At 36.9% G+C, this 16,994-nt stretch overlaps 1 pseudogene; it reads left to right on the forward strand.

Annotated features, from left to right (window-relative positions):
- The first annotated feature begins 696 nt into the window (after positions 1-696).
- On the forward strand, positions 697-828 carry LOC132660411 (U4 spliceosomal RNA; annotated as a pseudogene).
- Positions 829-16,994: the final 16,166 nt, after the last annotated feature.

Genomic DNA, 16,994 nt, shown 5'->3' on the forward strand with positions numbered 1-16,994 from the left:
TCTTGTGGTTTGTTTCCCTCTCTTCTCTTTTTCCCCTGCCCTTCCCATATGTACATCTGTTTTGTTTCTTAAATTCCACGTAAAAATTTATTTTTTTAATCATTTTTTACCAAAATAATTTTTTAAAAGAATATAATTAGAGACTTTATACTACCTGACTTTAAGAATTACTATGAAGCTTCATTACTCTAGACAGTACAATATCGGCATAGGATAATAGATCAAAGGAACAGAATAAAAAGCCCAGAAATAGACCCACCTATATATAAACAATTGATTTTGACAAAGACCCCAAAGTGATTCACTGGAGAAAATTAAAGTTTTTCAACAAATGGTATTGGCACACCTTCTCAATATAGAATAAAAAGACCCCCAATCCTTACCTCACTGTACGTTCAAACATTAATTCTGGATGACTTAGATGTCTATACAAAGAAGCTAAATATATAATGCTTCTAGAATAAAATGTAGGACATTATCCTCAAGATGTGGAGATAAGCAAAGTTTTTTGGACAGGACACAAAAAGCAGTAACCATAAAACAAAAACAATAGATAAATTAGACTGTCAAAATTATAAACATCTGCCTATCAAAGGACACCACTAAGAATGTAAATAGGCAAGGCACGAATTGGGAGAAAATATTTACCCTACATAAATCTGACAAAGGATGTATATTTAGAATGCATATGTACTGAGCTTTGCACAGTGGCAGTATTGTAGCCAATGAGGTTTATCCGAGGCGCGATTATTGCTAATAGAATGCATATATACTGGAAGAAGTTTTTTTTTCCTTTTTTTCTAAACTGAAGAATTGAATACCTGATTCACAAACAACATATACGAATGTAATTTAGTAAGTACATAAAAATACTCAATATCATCAATCAGCAGGAAGTAAAAAATTCCCCCACAATGAAATACCATAACACACACTAGAGGAGCTAAAATTAAAATGAGATTATAAAGCAACACTCATGCACTGCCAGTAGAAGTGTAAAATGGTAGAATAATTTTGGGAAATATTTTGGCAATTTCTAATAAAGGTAAGCATATATGATTCAGCAGTTCTACTCCTAAGTGTGCATCCTCCCAAAATGAAAACATATGATTTATACCACCTTTACAGAAAACTACCCAAATCTTGGGAACATTTTTAAAATATGGTATATTCATGCAATGGAATATTAGTAGCCATAAAAAAGAATGAACTACAACCCTGATACACACAAACACAAGATAAAATTTCATGGACACATTGAGCAAAAAGTCAAATCCAAAGAGCATAAACTGCAATTTTATCTACATGAAGTTCCAGAATAGGCCGAATTAATCCATGGTGAAAAAAATCAGAAATGGCAATGAAGAAACTTTTTAAGGCAAAGAAAATATTCTATATCTGGATAGGATGTGGGTTACATAAGTATGCTCATTTGTCAAAACTGATCAAATTGGACACAAAATCTGTGCATTTTACTATATATAAATAGTACTACACATACAAGAAAGAACTGGTAAAAAATGTGAACTCTAGTTTAAGTTTTATTGTTCATAGTGTTATTCTACACAAATATAGAAAGACAAATTCTAAAATAATAAACTCTATGGTTTGGGTTTGGAATTGTACCAGTATATAGTCATGATTTTTAATATATCAAATATAAAAATATATAATTTATAGAAATATATAGAAAAATAACTTTTTTGTTTTTATTTAAATTCCATTTAGTTAACATACAGTGTAATATTTTTTTAAATATTACATGAGAATCCCAAGTGCTCCACACTGACAGTGTATAGCCCAATGTGGGGATAGAACTCATGAGCCCATGAGATCATGACCTGAGCCGGGATCAAGAGTCAGACACTTAACCAACTGAGCCACCCAGGTGCCCTGATATACAGTGTAATATTAGTTCCAGGTGTACAATATAGTGATTCAACAGTTCCATATATTACCTGGTGCTCATCACAACAAGTGCCCTCCTTCATCCCCATCACCTATTTTGCCCATCACCCCACCCACCTCCCTTCTAGTAACCATCACTTTGTTCTCTATAATTAAGAGTCTGTTTTTTAGTTCCCCCCCTTTTTTCCCCTATGCTTGTTTGTTTTGTTTCTTAAATCTACATATGAGTGAATTCATATGCTATTTGTCTTTCTCTGACTGACTTATCTCAGTATAATACTCTCTAGCTCCATCTATGTCGTTGCAAATGGTGTGTGTGAGTGTGTGTGTGTGTTATTACAACTTCTAACAAAGTAGGTTTAAAGGGAACATACCTCAACATAATAATGGCCATTAATGAAAAACCCACAGCTAATATCATTGTCAATGGGGAAAAATTGAGAGCTTTTCCTCTACGATCAGGAAAAAGACAGGGATGTCCACTCTCACCACTGTTATTTACCATAGTACTGGAAGTCCTAGCCACAGCAATCAGACAACAAAAAAACAACTTCTATGTTTATCTTTTTCTTAGTTCAATCTAGAAGCAATGGCATGCCAGTTGCAATGAGCATACCTAAATACCATTTAGCTTCTAAATACCATTCCCTATTAAAAGGAACTGAACCTACTTGAAGGACTGAAGCAGGGGAAATATAAATTGAGCCTGGAACATTCTGTTGTAACAGAAGGTAAAGAAGTGTACACACACAAAAAATGATGAGACTATAATAAAGGGATACAGAAGGGTTTCCTACTGGCCAGATCCTGAGGAATTTGAGCATGAAGATAAATAATAACTGTAAAAATATAACTCAATTCATAGAACAAGAATTAGTTAGCCCATATATATATATGGGCTAATTCTTATATATATTCATATACATATATATGTGTGTGTATGTATGTGTATATATATATATATAAATAAATAGGAAGAAGAGAAATATCTTCTGTACAGTGGAATGAATATTAAGAAATACCTGATGCCCAATAAAGTTGGAAAAACATTAATGGGTGATAAAACTAGTGAGTGAAAATTTGATTACAAATAGGAAATTTGAATAATCTCAAAGAATCTCCACACATATCATTTATTAATAAAAAGAAGAAAATAGGAAATTTATAATAGAGAAGCCTGGCCATAACCATTTTCACCAAGAAATCAAAGCTAATATGATCAAAATTGGAAGACACTGACATCATAAATCTTATTTGCTGCATTAAGCAGAACCTTCAGCCTTACTTCAGTGACTTGGCCAAAAACAAATGTATAATTGGGGGGTGGGGGAGGAGTTAAGATGGCAGAGCAGCATGGAGCTTGTTTCGTCCCTGAAATGCAGCTAGATCGGCACAAAACCATTTTGAACACCTAGGAAATCTATCTGAGGATTAACACAACAATCTGAATAACCTGAGTCACAGAACTTGGCAAGTAAATGGTGCGGAGAGGTGAACGGTGGGGGAGAGAAAAGCAGCAGAGGGTAGGGAGCTATTTTTTCAGAGAGAGGACAGAGAAAGAGAAAGGGGAAGAGTACAACACATTGGGATCTTGCAAGAAAAGTACTCCCCCAAAAGTAATTGGAGAGAAAGAGAGAGAAAGAGGGAAAACACTCACAGGTGACCAAACAAGAAATCTGTTCCCTAAAACCACTGACAGGAAGAAAAGGAGAGGATTTTAATACCACCAGGATCCTGTCAACGATGGAGTGCAGAGTCTGATTTTTCAAAGCTCAGTGCCTGGCAGTGCTCTGGTGGGAAGTAGGGCAAATCCCCAGGAGCAGGCAACAGGCTCTGAGGAATCCATGTGCCACACAGGGAGAAGCAGTTCCCCTGCTTGGAGTGCATTTGGTAGAGGCCATACAGCCTCCCCACAGACAAAGTTCCCAGTGGACCCCAGAGAGCAGCCATGTTTACTAGCATTGGGACAAAACACCAGAGTGTGGTGAAACCTGGTGCTGGCTGTGTGTGGTGATTTGCCATAATCTCTGAACCTCTGCTGCTGTGCGATCCCGTGAACATTTTCTGGAGCAAGCTGGCACCTGACCATTGCTCAGTGAGAGTCTCCTGAAGGGAGTCGTTGTGGTTCCAAGCTGCAGGGGTCTTTGAAGTGTGGAGTTTTGAAATATAACCCCATCTGAGATAAAACTCTGGGGTGGGGGGAGGTGCTGCCTGGCTGGCGGACAGCTTGGATATGGACATGGTAGAGATGGAGAGTAAATGAAGGCCTGAGACAAAGGAGGGGTGCTTGATCACCACAAAGTTCCTGTGCCAGAGACTAGGGAGCTGGATGGAGGCAATTCTACCTTTCCTGCGCATGTGCATTCGCACCACACTGATCTACCTCAGTAAGCTGAGATAATCAGTGCCACCTAGTGGAGAACAAAGCTGTTACACCAAGCCCTGCCCAACTGTGCTCTCCAAGCGCATCCCCTAGAAGACCAGTACAAGTCGCTCCACCTGCTTAGTGTACTGACTATATAAGGCTCATAGTTTCACTTCTAGGAGAAACTGGATGTAACTTCATTCAGGTTTCATTTTTCTTCTTTTCACCTTTATTGGATACAGAAAGAAAATTTTATTTTCTTTTTTTAACCTTATTTTTTATTTTTTTAATTGTTTATTCATTTCATTTTATTTTAGTCTATTTTATCGTGTATATTTTTAATTTTTAAATGTTTTCTTACTTTTTTTTCCTTTTATTTCTCCTTTTTCTCAATACTATCAAGCTTCTTTCAACAAACAGACAAAAACACACTAGGATCTAGCTTCTTTTATTTGATCTTTCGTTTTGTTTTTAATTTTAATTTTTTTCTTCCTCCAAAATGACAAAATGAAGGAATTCACCCCAAAAGACAGAACAGGAAGAAATGACAACCAGGGGCTTAATCAATACAGATATAAGCAAGATGTCTGAACTAGAATATAGAACTGTGATAATAAGAATACTATTTGGGATTGGAAAAAAGCATGAAATCCCTTTCTACGGAGATAAAAGAAGTAAAATCTAGTCAGGATGAAATTAAAAATGCTATAACCGAGATGCAATCTTGAATGGATGCCATGATGGCAAGGATGGACAAGCAGAGCAGTGAGCCAGTGATATAGAAGATAGAATTATGGAGAATAATAGAGCAGAAAGAAAGAGGGAAACAAGGGCAAAGGATCATGGTATAAGACTTAGAGAACTCAGTGACTTGTTAAAAAGGAATAACATCTGAAACATAGGAGTCCCAGAAGATGAAAAGAGAGAAGAAGGGGCGGAAGGTTTATGAAAGCAGATTATAGCAGAAAACATTCCTAATCTGGGGAAGAGCAGAGACATTAAAATCCAAGAAACACAGAGAGCTCCCATTAAATTCAACAAAAACTGACCATCACCAAGGCATATCATAGGCAAACTTACAAAATACACAGACAAAGAAGGGTTTATGAAAACAGCAAGGGAAAATGTCCTTAACCTATAAGGGAAGACAGATCAGGATCACAGCAGATATACCACAGAAACTTGGAAGGCCAGAAAGGAGTGACAGGATATATTCAACGTGCCGAATCAGAAAAATATGCAGTTAAGAATTCTTTATCTAGCAAGGCTGTCATTCAAAATAGAGGGAGAGATAAAGAGTTTCCCAGACAAACAAAAACCAAAGGAATTCGTAACCACTAAACCAGGCCTGCAAGAAATTTCAAGGGGGACTCTTTGAGTGGAGAAAAGACAAAGCATAAGAAGACCAAAAGCAACAAAGGCTAGAAAGGACCAGAGAACATCACCAGAAATACCAAGGGCACTAAATTCATATCTTTCAGTACTAACTCTAAATGTCAGTGGACTAAACGCTTCAATGAAAAGACATATGGTTTCAGAATGGATAAAAAAACAAGACCCATCTATATGCTGCTTACAGCAGACTCACTTAGGACCTAAAGATACCAGCAGATTGAAAGTAAGGGGATGAGAACCATCTATCATGCTAATGGTTGTCAAAAGAAAGCTGAGGTAGGCATACTTGTATCAGACAAATTAAATTTTAAAATAAAGACTGTAACAAGGGATGAAGAGCATTATATCATAATTAAGGGGTCCATCCACCAAAAAGATCTAACAATTATGAATATTTATGCCCCCCAACCAACATGGAACACCCAAATATAAATTAGTTCATAACAAACATAAAGAAAATCATTAATAGTAATACCATAATAGTAGGGGACTTCAACCCCCCACTAACAGCAGTGGACAGGTGATCTAAGCAGCAAATCAACAAGGAAACAATGCATTTGAATGACACACTGGACTGAATGGACATAATAGATATATTCAGAACACTTAATCCTGAAGTAGCAGAATTCACATTATTCTCAACTGCACATGGAAAATTCTCCAGAATAGATCACATACTGGGTCACAAATCAGCACTCAGCAAGTACAAAAAGATCAAGATCATACCTTGCATATTTTCAGAACACAATCCTATGAAACTCGAAGCCAAACACAAGAAAAAATTTGGAAAGGCCATGAATATTTGGAGATAAACATTCTACTAAAGAATGAATGGGTTAACCAAAAAATTAAAGAGGAAATTAAAAAGTACATGGGAGCCAGTGAAAATGAAAACATAACAGCCCAAAATCTCCAGAAGCTAAAATGGAAGCAATCCAGGCCTTCTTAAAGAAGGAAGAAAGGTCTCAAATAAACAGCTTAACCTTACACCTAAAAGAACTGGAAAAAGAATAGCAAATAAAGCCCAAAACCAGCAGAAGAAGGGAAATAATAAAGATTAGAGCAGAAATCAGTGATACTGAAATAAAAAAAAAAAAAAAACCAAAAAACAAAAACAGAACAAAACAAAACAAAAAGCACAGTAGAACAGATCAATGAAACAAGGAGCTGGTTCTTTGAAAGAATTAACAAAATTGTTAAACCTCTACCCAGACTGATTGAAAAGAAAAAGGAAAAGACCCAAATAAAATCACGAATGAAAGAGAGTACAATCAACACTGCAGTAATACAAACAATAAGAGACTATTATGAGAAAATATATGCCAACAAATTGGGCAATCTGGAAGAAATGGACAAATTCCTATAAACATACAAACTACCAAAACTGAAACAGGAAGAAATAGAAAATTTGAACAGACCCATAACCAATAAATAAATTGAATCAATAATCAAAAATCTCCCAACAAAAAGAGTCTAGGGCTGGGTGGCTTTCCAGAGGAATTCTATCAACATATAAAGAAGAGTTAACACCTATTCTTTGATGCTGTTTGAAAAAAATAGAAATGGAAAGAAAACTTCCAAACTCATTCTATGAGGCTAGCATTACCTTGATTCTAAAACCAGACAAAGACCCCTGTAAAAATGAGAACTACAGATCAATTTCCCTGGAGAACACGGATGGAAAAGTTCTCAAGAAGACACTAACAAACCAGATCCAACAATACATTGAAAGAGATATTCAGTGTGATCAAGTGGGATTTATATCTCGGATTCAGGGCTGGTTCAATATCTGCAAATCAATCAATGTGGTACATCATACTAATAAAAGAAAGAATAAGAAACACATGATTCTCTCAATAGATGCAGAGAAAGCATTTGACAAAATACAGCATCCTTTCTTGCTATAAACCCTCAAGAAACTGGGGATAGAAGGATCATACCTCAAGATCATAAAAGCCATATATGAAAGACCCACCACTAATATCATCCTCAATGGGGAAAAACTGAGAGCTTTCCCCCTAAGGTCAGGAACAAGACAGGATGTCCACTCATACCACTGTTATTCAACATAGTATTGGAAATCCTAGCCTCAGCAGTCAGACAACACAAAGAAATTAAAGGCATCCAAATTGGCAAGCTAAAATTCAAACATTCACTCTTTGCAAATGACATGATACTCTATGTGGAATACCCAAAGACTCCACCAAAAAATTGCTAGAACTGATACATGAATTCAGCAAAGTTGGAGGATATAAAGTCAATGCACAGAAACTGGTTGCATTTCTTTACACCAAAAATAAAGCAGCAGAAAGAGAAATCAAGGAATCAATCCCATTTACAATTATACCAAAAACCATAAAATACCTAGGAATTTAATTTAATTTTACTTGGATGAAAAATCTATACACTGAAAACTATAGAAAGCTTATGTAAGAAATTGAGGAAAACACAAAAATATGGAAAAAGATTCCATGCTCATGCATTGGGAGAACAAATATTGTTAAAATGTTGATACTACTGAAAACAATCTACATATTCAATGCAATCCCTATCAAAATAACATTAGCATTCTTCACAGAACTAGAACAAGCAATCCTAAAATTTGTATGGAACCAGAAAATACCCCAAATAGCCAAACCAATCCTGTAAAAGAAAACCAAAGCTGGAGGCATCACAATTCCAGACTTCAAGCTTATCACAAAGCTTTAATCATCAAGATAGTATGGTACTGGCACAAAAACAGACACACAGATCAATGGAACAGAATACAGCACCCAGAAATGTACCCACAAATGTATGGTCAATGAATCTTTGACAGAGCAGGAAAGAAAATCCAATGAAAAAAAAGACAGTCTCTTCAGCAAATGGTGTTGGGAAAACTAGACAGTGACATGCAGAAGAATGAACCTGGACCACTTTCTTACACTATACACAAAAATAAACTCACACTTGATTACAGACCTAAACATAAGATAGGAAGCCATTGAAATCCTAGAGGAGAAAACAGGCAACAACCTCTTTGACCTTGGCCGCAGCAACTTCTTACTTGACATATCTCCAGAGGCAAGGGAAGCAAAAGCAAAAATGAACTATTGGGACCTCATCAAGATAAAAAGTCTGTAGAGTGAAGGAAACAATCAGCAAAGGCAACCTTTAAAATGGGAGAAGATATTTGCGAATGACATATCAAATAAAGGGTTAGTATCCAAATTCTATAAAGAACTTGACAAACTCAACACCCAAAAAACCAAATAATTGAGTGAAGAAATAGGAGAGGACATGAATAGACACTTCTCCAAAGAAGACATCCAGATGGCAAACAGACGCATGAAGAGATGTTCATCACTCATCATCAGGGAAATACAAATCAAAACCACAATGAGATACCATCTCACACATGTGAGATATCACCTCACACCTAACAACTCAGGAAACAACAGATTTGATGAGGATGTGGAGAAAGAGGAACACTGTTGCACTGCTAGTGGGAATGTAAACTGGTGCAGCCACTCTGGAAAACAGTGTGGAGGTTCCTCAAAAAATTAAAAATAGAACTACCCTATGACCCAGCAATTACACTACTAGGTATTTATCCATAGGATACAGGAGTGCTGATTCGAAGGGGCACATGCTCCCTAATAGCAGCACTATCAACAATAGCCAAAGTATGGAAAGAGTCCAAATGTCCATCGACTGATGAATGAAGAGGATGTGATATATATATATATATATATATATATATACACACACACACACACAATGGAATATTGGTGATAAAAAAGAATGAAATCTTGCCATTTACAACAATGGGGATGGAATTAGAGTGTATTATATCAAGTGAAATAAGTCATAGACAAATATCACATGATTTCACTCATATATAGAATTTTAAGATACATAACAGATGAATATAGGAGAAGGGAAGGAAAAATAATATAAAAACAGGGAGGCAAATCATAAGAAACTCTTTTTTAAAATTTTTAATGTTTATTTATTTTTGAGAGAGAGAGACAGAGTATGAGCCAGGAAGGGGCAGAGAGAGAGGGAGACACAGAATCTGAAGCAGGCTCCAGGCTCTGAGCTATAAGCACAGAGCCTGACATGGGGCTTGAACTCACGAACTACAAGATCATGACCTGAGCCGAAGTTGGATGCTTAACTGACTGAGCCACCCAGATACCCCACATAAGAGACTCTTAAATACAGAGAACAAACTGAGGGTTGCTGAAGGAGGTGGGGTGGACGAGGAATGGGCTAAATGGTGATAGGAATTAAGGAGGGCATTTGTTGTGGTGAGCACTTGGTGTTATATGTAAGTCATGAATCACTCAGTTCTATTCCTGAAATCATTATTACACTATATGTTAAGTAACTTGGATTTAAATTTTAAAAATACATTAAAAATAAAAGGTAAAAAAAAAGTATAATCTGATTCTAACGAAACATCAGACAATGTTGAGAGACATGCTGCAATGTCCTGTACCCTTCAAAAATATGGAGGTCACAGAGGCAAAGAAAGTCTGAGGAAGTGTACCACATTACAGCAGACTGAAAGATTTGATAACTACATGTAATATATGATCCTGAATGGAGTTCTCCGTTGGAGAAAAAAAAAAAAGTGCCAGAAAGAACATTACTGAGACAATTGATCAGAAGTGAACGTGGACTTTGGAATAGATAATAGTGAAGTGTTGCTGTTAAATTTCCGGATTATGATATCTATATACTAGTTATGTTAGAAATGTCAAACTTTTTGAGGAAAAGCACCCTAAGACATTTAGGGATAAAATTGCGTGGTATCTACAAATTGGTCTCAAGGGTAAAAATAATAATATGCGGAAAGATAGAAATATAGAGAGAAAATAACAAAGCAACTGAGACAATATATAAAACCACTGCCAGCGTACTCCTTTACAGCTACTGGGAGCTTGTATTAGGTGATTTTTAAGGTGCCTGCCAAGCTCGTAACTTTGGCTTTTGTGTGAGGTCCTGCTCCCAAGTCCAATGGGAAGAATTTCTGGCTGACCAGTTTGCCCTGTACAGAACCTCTATCCTGGTTGTCACTGATTGAATATATTGAAGACACCTGACCCATGCTAATCACTGTAATTTTTCCTCACCAGGTATTTGTAAATGATTTTTTTGAAAAGAAATGTTCTTTTGTTCTCAACAGTTGCTTTTTCCCAGAGTAATACTTTCAATCCCTCTCCCTTCACCTTATTCATAATTGATTTATCTAAATGGTTAGATATTGACACTGTGACCATTGTTCCTTAGTTTTCTGGGTGTTTTGTTTTTGATTTTGATTTTGATTTTTTAGTAGAATTAAAATCTTGCACACAAATGGCGCCTCTCCCGAGGTTTTGTTTGCCTTGCCTTTTCCCTCCATGGTGTAGATTTCCTGGAGAGACTCTGTCCCTGCAGGGGTAAGACTTGTATTTCCAAGAGGATTTAATTCAGGAGTGAAAGACGCAGGAAGCCCATTTGGCCTTAAATCCAACCCACATTCTCCAATCCAGTTGTACTAGGAATAAGGCTGATACTTTTGTCTTCATCTGTCTGATTCCTACATCTCTAAAATTGGTTCAGAACCCATAGGGGGAAAGGGGTGTGATTAATTATCACCCTCCAACTGCAGTAACTGCCAAGCAATCTCTGCAGGGTAAATAGAAAAGCAGAGAAAAGCAACCTACAGGAAGAGAGATGACGCAGACCTGAAAAGATAAGCACTGATGAATAACATCTTAATTCCTTATTCTGGTTCCTTCTTCAAGTCCAGTTACATTTGTTTTTCCTCTTGGATTCCAAAGGACACAATAATTCTTTAGAATAAATCTTCCTTTGGGACTTAGACTAGGATCTAAAGAGTCTGAAATTATTTCAGGTTTCATTCTTCCTGCCAGTATGGAATATTCTTAGATTTATATTTTTGTAAATTTGACAATATTGGATATTTTACTTACTGATTGCTAGAAAGCCTAGTCTCATATTCTTCTAAGAGACATTTAGACTCCAGGACCACCGAAAAAGACACCATTTGGGGACAGACTGATCTTAAGCTTATACTTCAGTGTGTAAATTCCCAGTATCAGTCTCAGAAATGAAGAGAAGAAACAGGAATACCAGCAAAGGAATGCTACAGACACAACCACCGCTGGTGAAATCAGGATGCTTTGTCTTGATCCCACTGTTCTGAGTTCTAAAAGTCAGGGTGGAAGGTATGTGCTTCACACAGGCTGCAAACAGCCCTCATACAATGATGGTACTGAGAATCATTTCAGCAAAAAGATGATAAGTGATTAAAATTAGTTAAGAATGTGAAATAGGGAAACTTGCTGACATTTAGTCCTATTTAAGGTCCTCTTGAGTCAGTTCTGTGATTGCCTTGGCTGAGTTAAAGGGCATAAAATCACTTTAGCTGACTAGATTAGCCTCCCCTCCAGGCCTTCTTTACACCCCTTCTTAGACCTATCAGAAAAGTGAGGTCATAGGGCAAATTGCTGTCTCAAAAATTGGCAGGTATACAATTAGGCAGGTATAGATAATCACAGCTTACTGAAGCAGAAACCTATGAATTGAAACCTTCACTGGAATCAATGCTGAGGTAGGAAAACCTGAACTGTAATTGACAAGTTGCTGAGGGCTCTGTGTAGACAAGCCTAGGGATTAAAAACTCCAGGGGGACCCAATCAGACAAGGCTCCACACTTTTTGTGAGTTTTACTTCCAGGAACTATACCAGGTCCTCACAGTGAAAATCAGAGAAAAATCCTCTTGTGCTAATGTCAGGGGAAGGGGAAAAGGAACTATTACAAAGTATGTCAAAGCATTATGTTCTATTTGGAAGAAACCAAGATATCCTTCAGGAGATAAATGGATAAGTAAACCATGGCACATCCAGAAAATGAAATATTTTTCAGTGCTAAAAAGAAAAAAAAAAGAGAAAAAGGACGATTATTTACTGCTAGAGAGAAAGGAGCTACTAAGTCATAAAAAGACATGGAGGAAATCTAAATGCATATTATTAAGTGAAAGAAGTCAATCTGAAAAGGCTACATATGGTGTGATTTCAACTATATAACATTCTGGAGAAAGAGACAGTAAAAAGTTTACTGACTGCCATGGGTGAGAGGGGAGGGAGAGATGAATAGGCAAAGCACAGAGGATTTTTAAGGGAGTGAAACTATTTGGTATCATACTACAATAGTGGATACATGTCATTATACATTTTTCAATTCCCATAGACTGTACAGCACCAAGAGTGAACCCTAATGTCAACTGTGGACTTTGGGTAATGCTATACTGATGTAAATTCATCAATTATAATAAATGTACCATGGTGGTATGGGATGTCCACAGTAGTGGAGCTTGTGGTATATGGGAATGGGGGTATATGGGAACTCTCTGTATTTTCCACTCAATTTGCTGTTAACCTAAAAGTGCTCTAAAAAAATAAAGTTTATTAGTTAAAACAAACAAAAACAATCAACAGAATTCAAGAATGTCAAAATGGTTAAACAGTCATTTGTTCAAGCAGGAATGATGGGTATTCATTTAACATGATCACAGAAAAGACAGCAGAGGATAATTTCCCAGGTTAGATTGCCTGATCTTGAGGATGAAACGTTTTATATTTGAGGTGTCACCAAGTCTTCTTCCTGTTACATGTAAGAGAGCTGGTACAAATCCATGCAGAAATTTCTTACATGTGGCATGCCAATAATTGCTCCGGTTTTATAATTTCTATAAAGATAAACTTGAGGTTTCTAGTTGAAGGCACACACTCTCAAAAACAAAATTGTTGCCAAATAGTCAATTATCACACACACACACACACACACACACACACACACACAAAACCTTTTTTTCATCTTCTTTTTCCTGGAAGAATGGAAAAACTGTAAACTTAGAAAGAACCGCCCGTGGCTGCATCGCCACACTTGGTCCATCGATTACCTCTGCTGACCCTACTGCAGTTGATTCTGGGAGGTGTTTAAAACTCTGAAGAAAACTGTTACCCCATTACACAACCCCAGTTAAGAGAAGCCCTATTATGTATTTCTATAGTGTCCTTGCGGTGTTTTTATAGTCCTAGGGCAGTGAGTCCAGAGTCCAGATAAAGAACAAACCTATAAGCGAACACTTATGAGAGGCCATAGGATATAAGGGAAATGTCACAAATAGTTAGTTCATGTTTTTTTTCCCCTTTTATTTTATATCTCTCTTTCACGAACCAAGGGATCATTCCATTGAAGTGGCCCCTTTCTTCTTTTAAGACCCAAATCTCTAGGGTAAAATCACTGTCTTCATTTCATGCTTTTCCTTCAATCTGAAGCCACAGACACATATAAATCTAGACCTGTATAAATACCAGGCCCATACATGCCACAACTAGGTTGTCTCCAACATATTTCCAGGATCAGGATAGGAAAGAAACTATTGTCTCTGATGCTTGAAATTCATGAGGTAAGTACTCCCAAGGAGGCATTACTTTACATTCATGTATTGGGTTATTTCAACCTAATGAAGTTATTTATATTCCTGAAGACTCTTTGGTTGTAACTTGCCTGAAATTTTAACTTGAGGCAGGTGAAGTGAAGCAGAAAGGTATTTATTGATTAGCAAATTTCCTATACCCAGCTCTCTGAATATCTCAGCAAGGAGGTTAGAAATGTAATGCTACTTACTATGGAATTTCCACAGGAAAGAGATAATCCTCTTAATGAATGTTGGGTAAAGGCTTGGTTTGAACAGATTGCCTAAGCAAGGATCAATCACTTCATTTTTCCTAAGACAAGCTTGGAGAGACCTGAAGGAAGATTGGCCTATTGCCCCCAGATCTGCAGAGCAATTGCTTCCTTCCCTCATTTCAGCACCTTACTGCCAAGCCAGGTGGTCTCAATAGTGAGCTAAGTAAAAACTCCTAATTCTCTCTCTGAAAGATTACACATAGATAGGATTTATTTGAATCTAAGACAGCTATTTATGACAGGAATAGGCCTTTACCAGATGTTGTAATTAGAACCAAATCTCCACTTGTTTTTGTCTAAAACTTGGATAGTAAACTTTTTTAAAAGTTTCAAATTTTGTTTAAGTCAGAATCTGATAGTTCCATAGAAATGCTATGTGCATCTTGCAGAAATCTGATTCAAGTTTTTTTTTTAAGTTAACCCAGATATATTTTTAAATTTAACACACACACACACACACACACACACACACACACACACACATACACACACACACAATGTGTGATGTAGCAAATTGAACCTATTAGAAGTTCGGGAATACTGGATAAACTCATGTTGGATCTGATTCAAATTAAGTATTTTCTTGTCAACTTACTTTAATTGATGGGTTTCCTGATAGTATACAATGAATTTTAGTTATTTTTAAAATTTATTTATTCATTTTGAGTTACAGAGCACAAGTAGGGGAGCATCAGAGAGAAGGAGAGACAGACCCAATCAGACTCTGCAACATCAGTGCAGAGTCCAATGTGGGGCCTTAACTCACAAACTTTAAGATCATGACCTGAGCTGAGATCGAGTTGGACGCCTAACCAAATGCACCACCCAGGTGCCCTAAAATGAGTTTTAAATATTACCATTTATGATTTTAGATCTAGATTATATAGATTTTTCTTCATATTTTGCGAACAAACAAGAGATGAACACTTTGGAGACTCAAACTGAGATAAGATTGCAATTGTTCTCTATAATTTATTTTATTTTTTTAAATTTATATCCAAATTAGTTAGCATATAGTGCAACAATGATTTCAGGAGTAGATTCCTTAATGCCCCTTACCTGTTTAGCCCACCCCCCTCCCACACCCTCCAATAATCCTCTGTGTGTTCTCCATGTTTAAGAGTCTCTTACGTTTTGTCCCCCTCCCTGTTTTTATATTATTTTTGCTTCCCTTCCCTTATGTTCATCTGATCTGTGTCTTAAAGTCCTCGTATGAGTGAAGTCACATGATATTTGTCTTTCTCTGACTAACTTCACTTAGCATAATACCCTCTAGTTCCATCCACATAGTTGCAAATGGCAAGATTTCATTCTTTTTGATTGCTGAGTAATACTCCATTATATATATATACATATACCACATCTTCCTTATCCATTCATCCATCAATGGACATTTAGGCTCTTTCCATACTTTGGCTATTGTTAGTAGTGCTGCTATAAACATTGGGGTGCATGTGTCCCTTCAAAACAGCATAACTGTAACCTTTGGATAAATACCTAGCAGTGCAATTGCTGGGTTGTAGGGTAGTTCTGTTTTTAATTTTTTGAGGAACCTCCATAAAATGGAGTTTTCCAGAGTGGCTGCACCAGCTTGCATTGCCACCAACAATGCAAAAGAGATCCTCCTTCTCCGCATCCATGCCAACGTCTGTTGTTGCCTGAGTTGCTAATATTAGACATTCTGACAGGAGTAGGTGGTAACTCATTGTGGTTTTGATTTGTATTTCCCTGATGATGAGTGATGTTGAGCATTTTTTCATGTGTCGGTTGGCCATCTGGATGTCTTCTTTGGAGAAGTGTCTATTCTTGTCTTTTGCCCATTTCTCCACTGGATTATTTGTTTTTTGGGTGTTGAGTTCTTTATAGATTTTGGATACTAACCCTTTATCTGATATGTCATTTGCAAATATCTTCTCCCATTCCGTTGGTTGCCTTTTAGTTTTGTTGTTTCCTTTGCTATGCAGAAGCTTTTTATTTTGATGAGGCCCCGATAGTTCATTTTTGCTTTTGTTTCCCTTGACTCCAGAGATGTATTAAGAAGTTGCTGCGGCCAAGGTCAAAGAGGTTTTTGCGTGCTTTTTCCTCGAGGATTTTGATGGCATCCTGCCTTACATTGAGGCCTTTCATCCATTTTGAGTTTATTTTTGTGTATGGTGTAAGAAAGTGGTCCAGGTTCATTCTTCTGCATGTCACTGTCCAGTTTTCCCAGCACCACATGCTGAAGAGACTGTCTTTATTCCATTGGATATTCTTTCCTGCTTTGTCAAAGATTAGTTGGCCATACATTTGTGGGTCCATTTGTGGGTTCTCTATTCTGTCCCATTGATCTGAGTGTCTGTTCTTGTGCCAGTACCATACTGTCCTGATGATTACAGCTTTGTAGTATAGCTTGAAGTCTGGGATTGTGATGCCTCCTGCTTTGTTTTTCTTTTTCAAGATTGCTTTGGATACTCGGGGTCTTTTCTGGTACCATACAAATTTTAGGATTATTTGTTCTAGCTCTGTGAAGAATGCTCATGTTATTTTGATAGGGATTGCATTGAATACAGAGATTGGGTAGTATGGACATTTTAACAA

Source organism: Panthera onca, chromosome B4, assembly GCF_046562875.1.
Source record: "Panthera onca isolate mPanOnc1 chromosome B4, mPanOnc1 haplotype 2, whole genome shotgun sequence".
Classification (NCBI taxonomy): Eukaryota; Metazoa; Chordata; class Mammalia; order Carnivora; family Felidae; genus Panthera; species Panthera onca.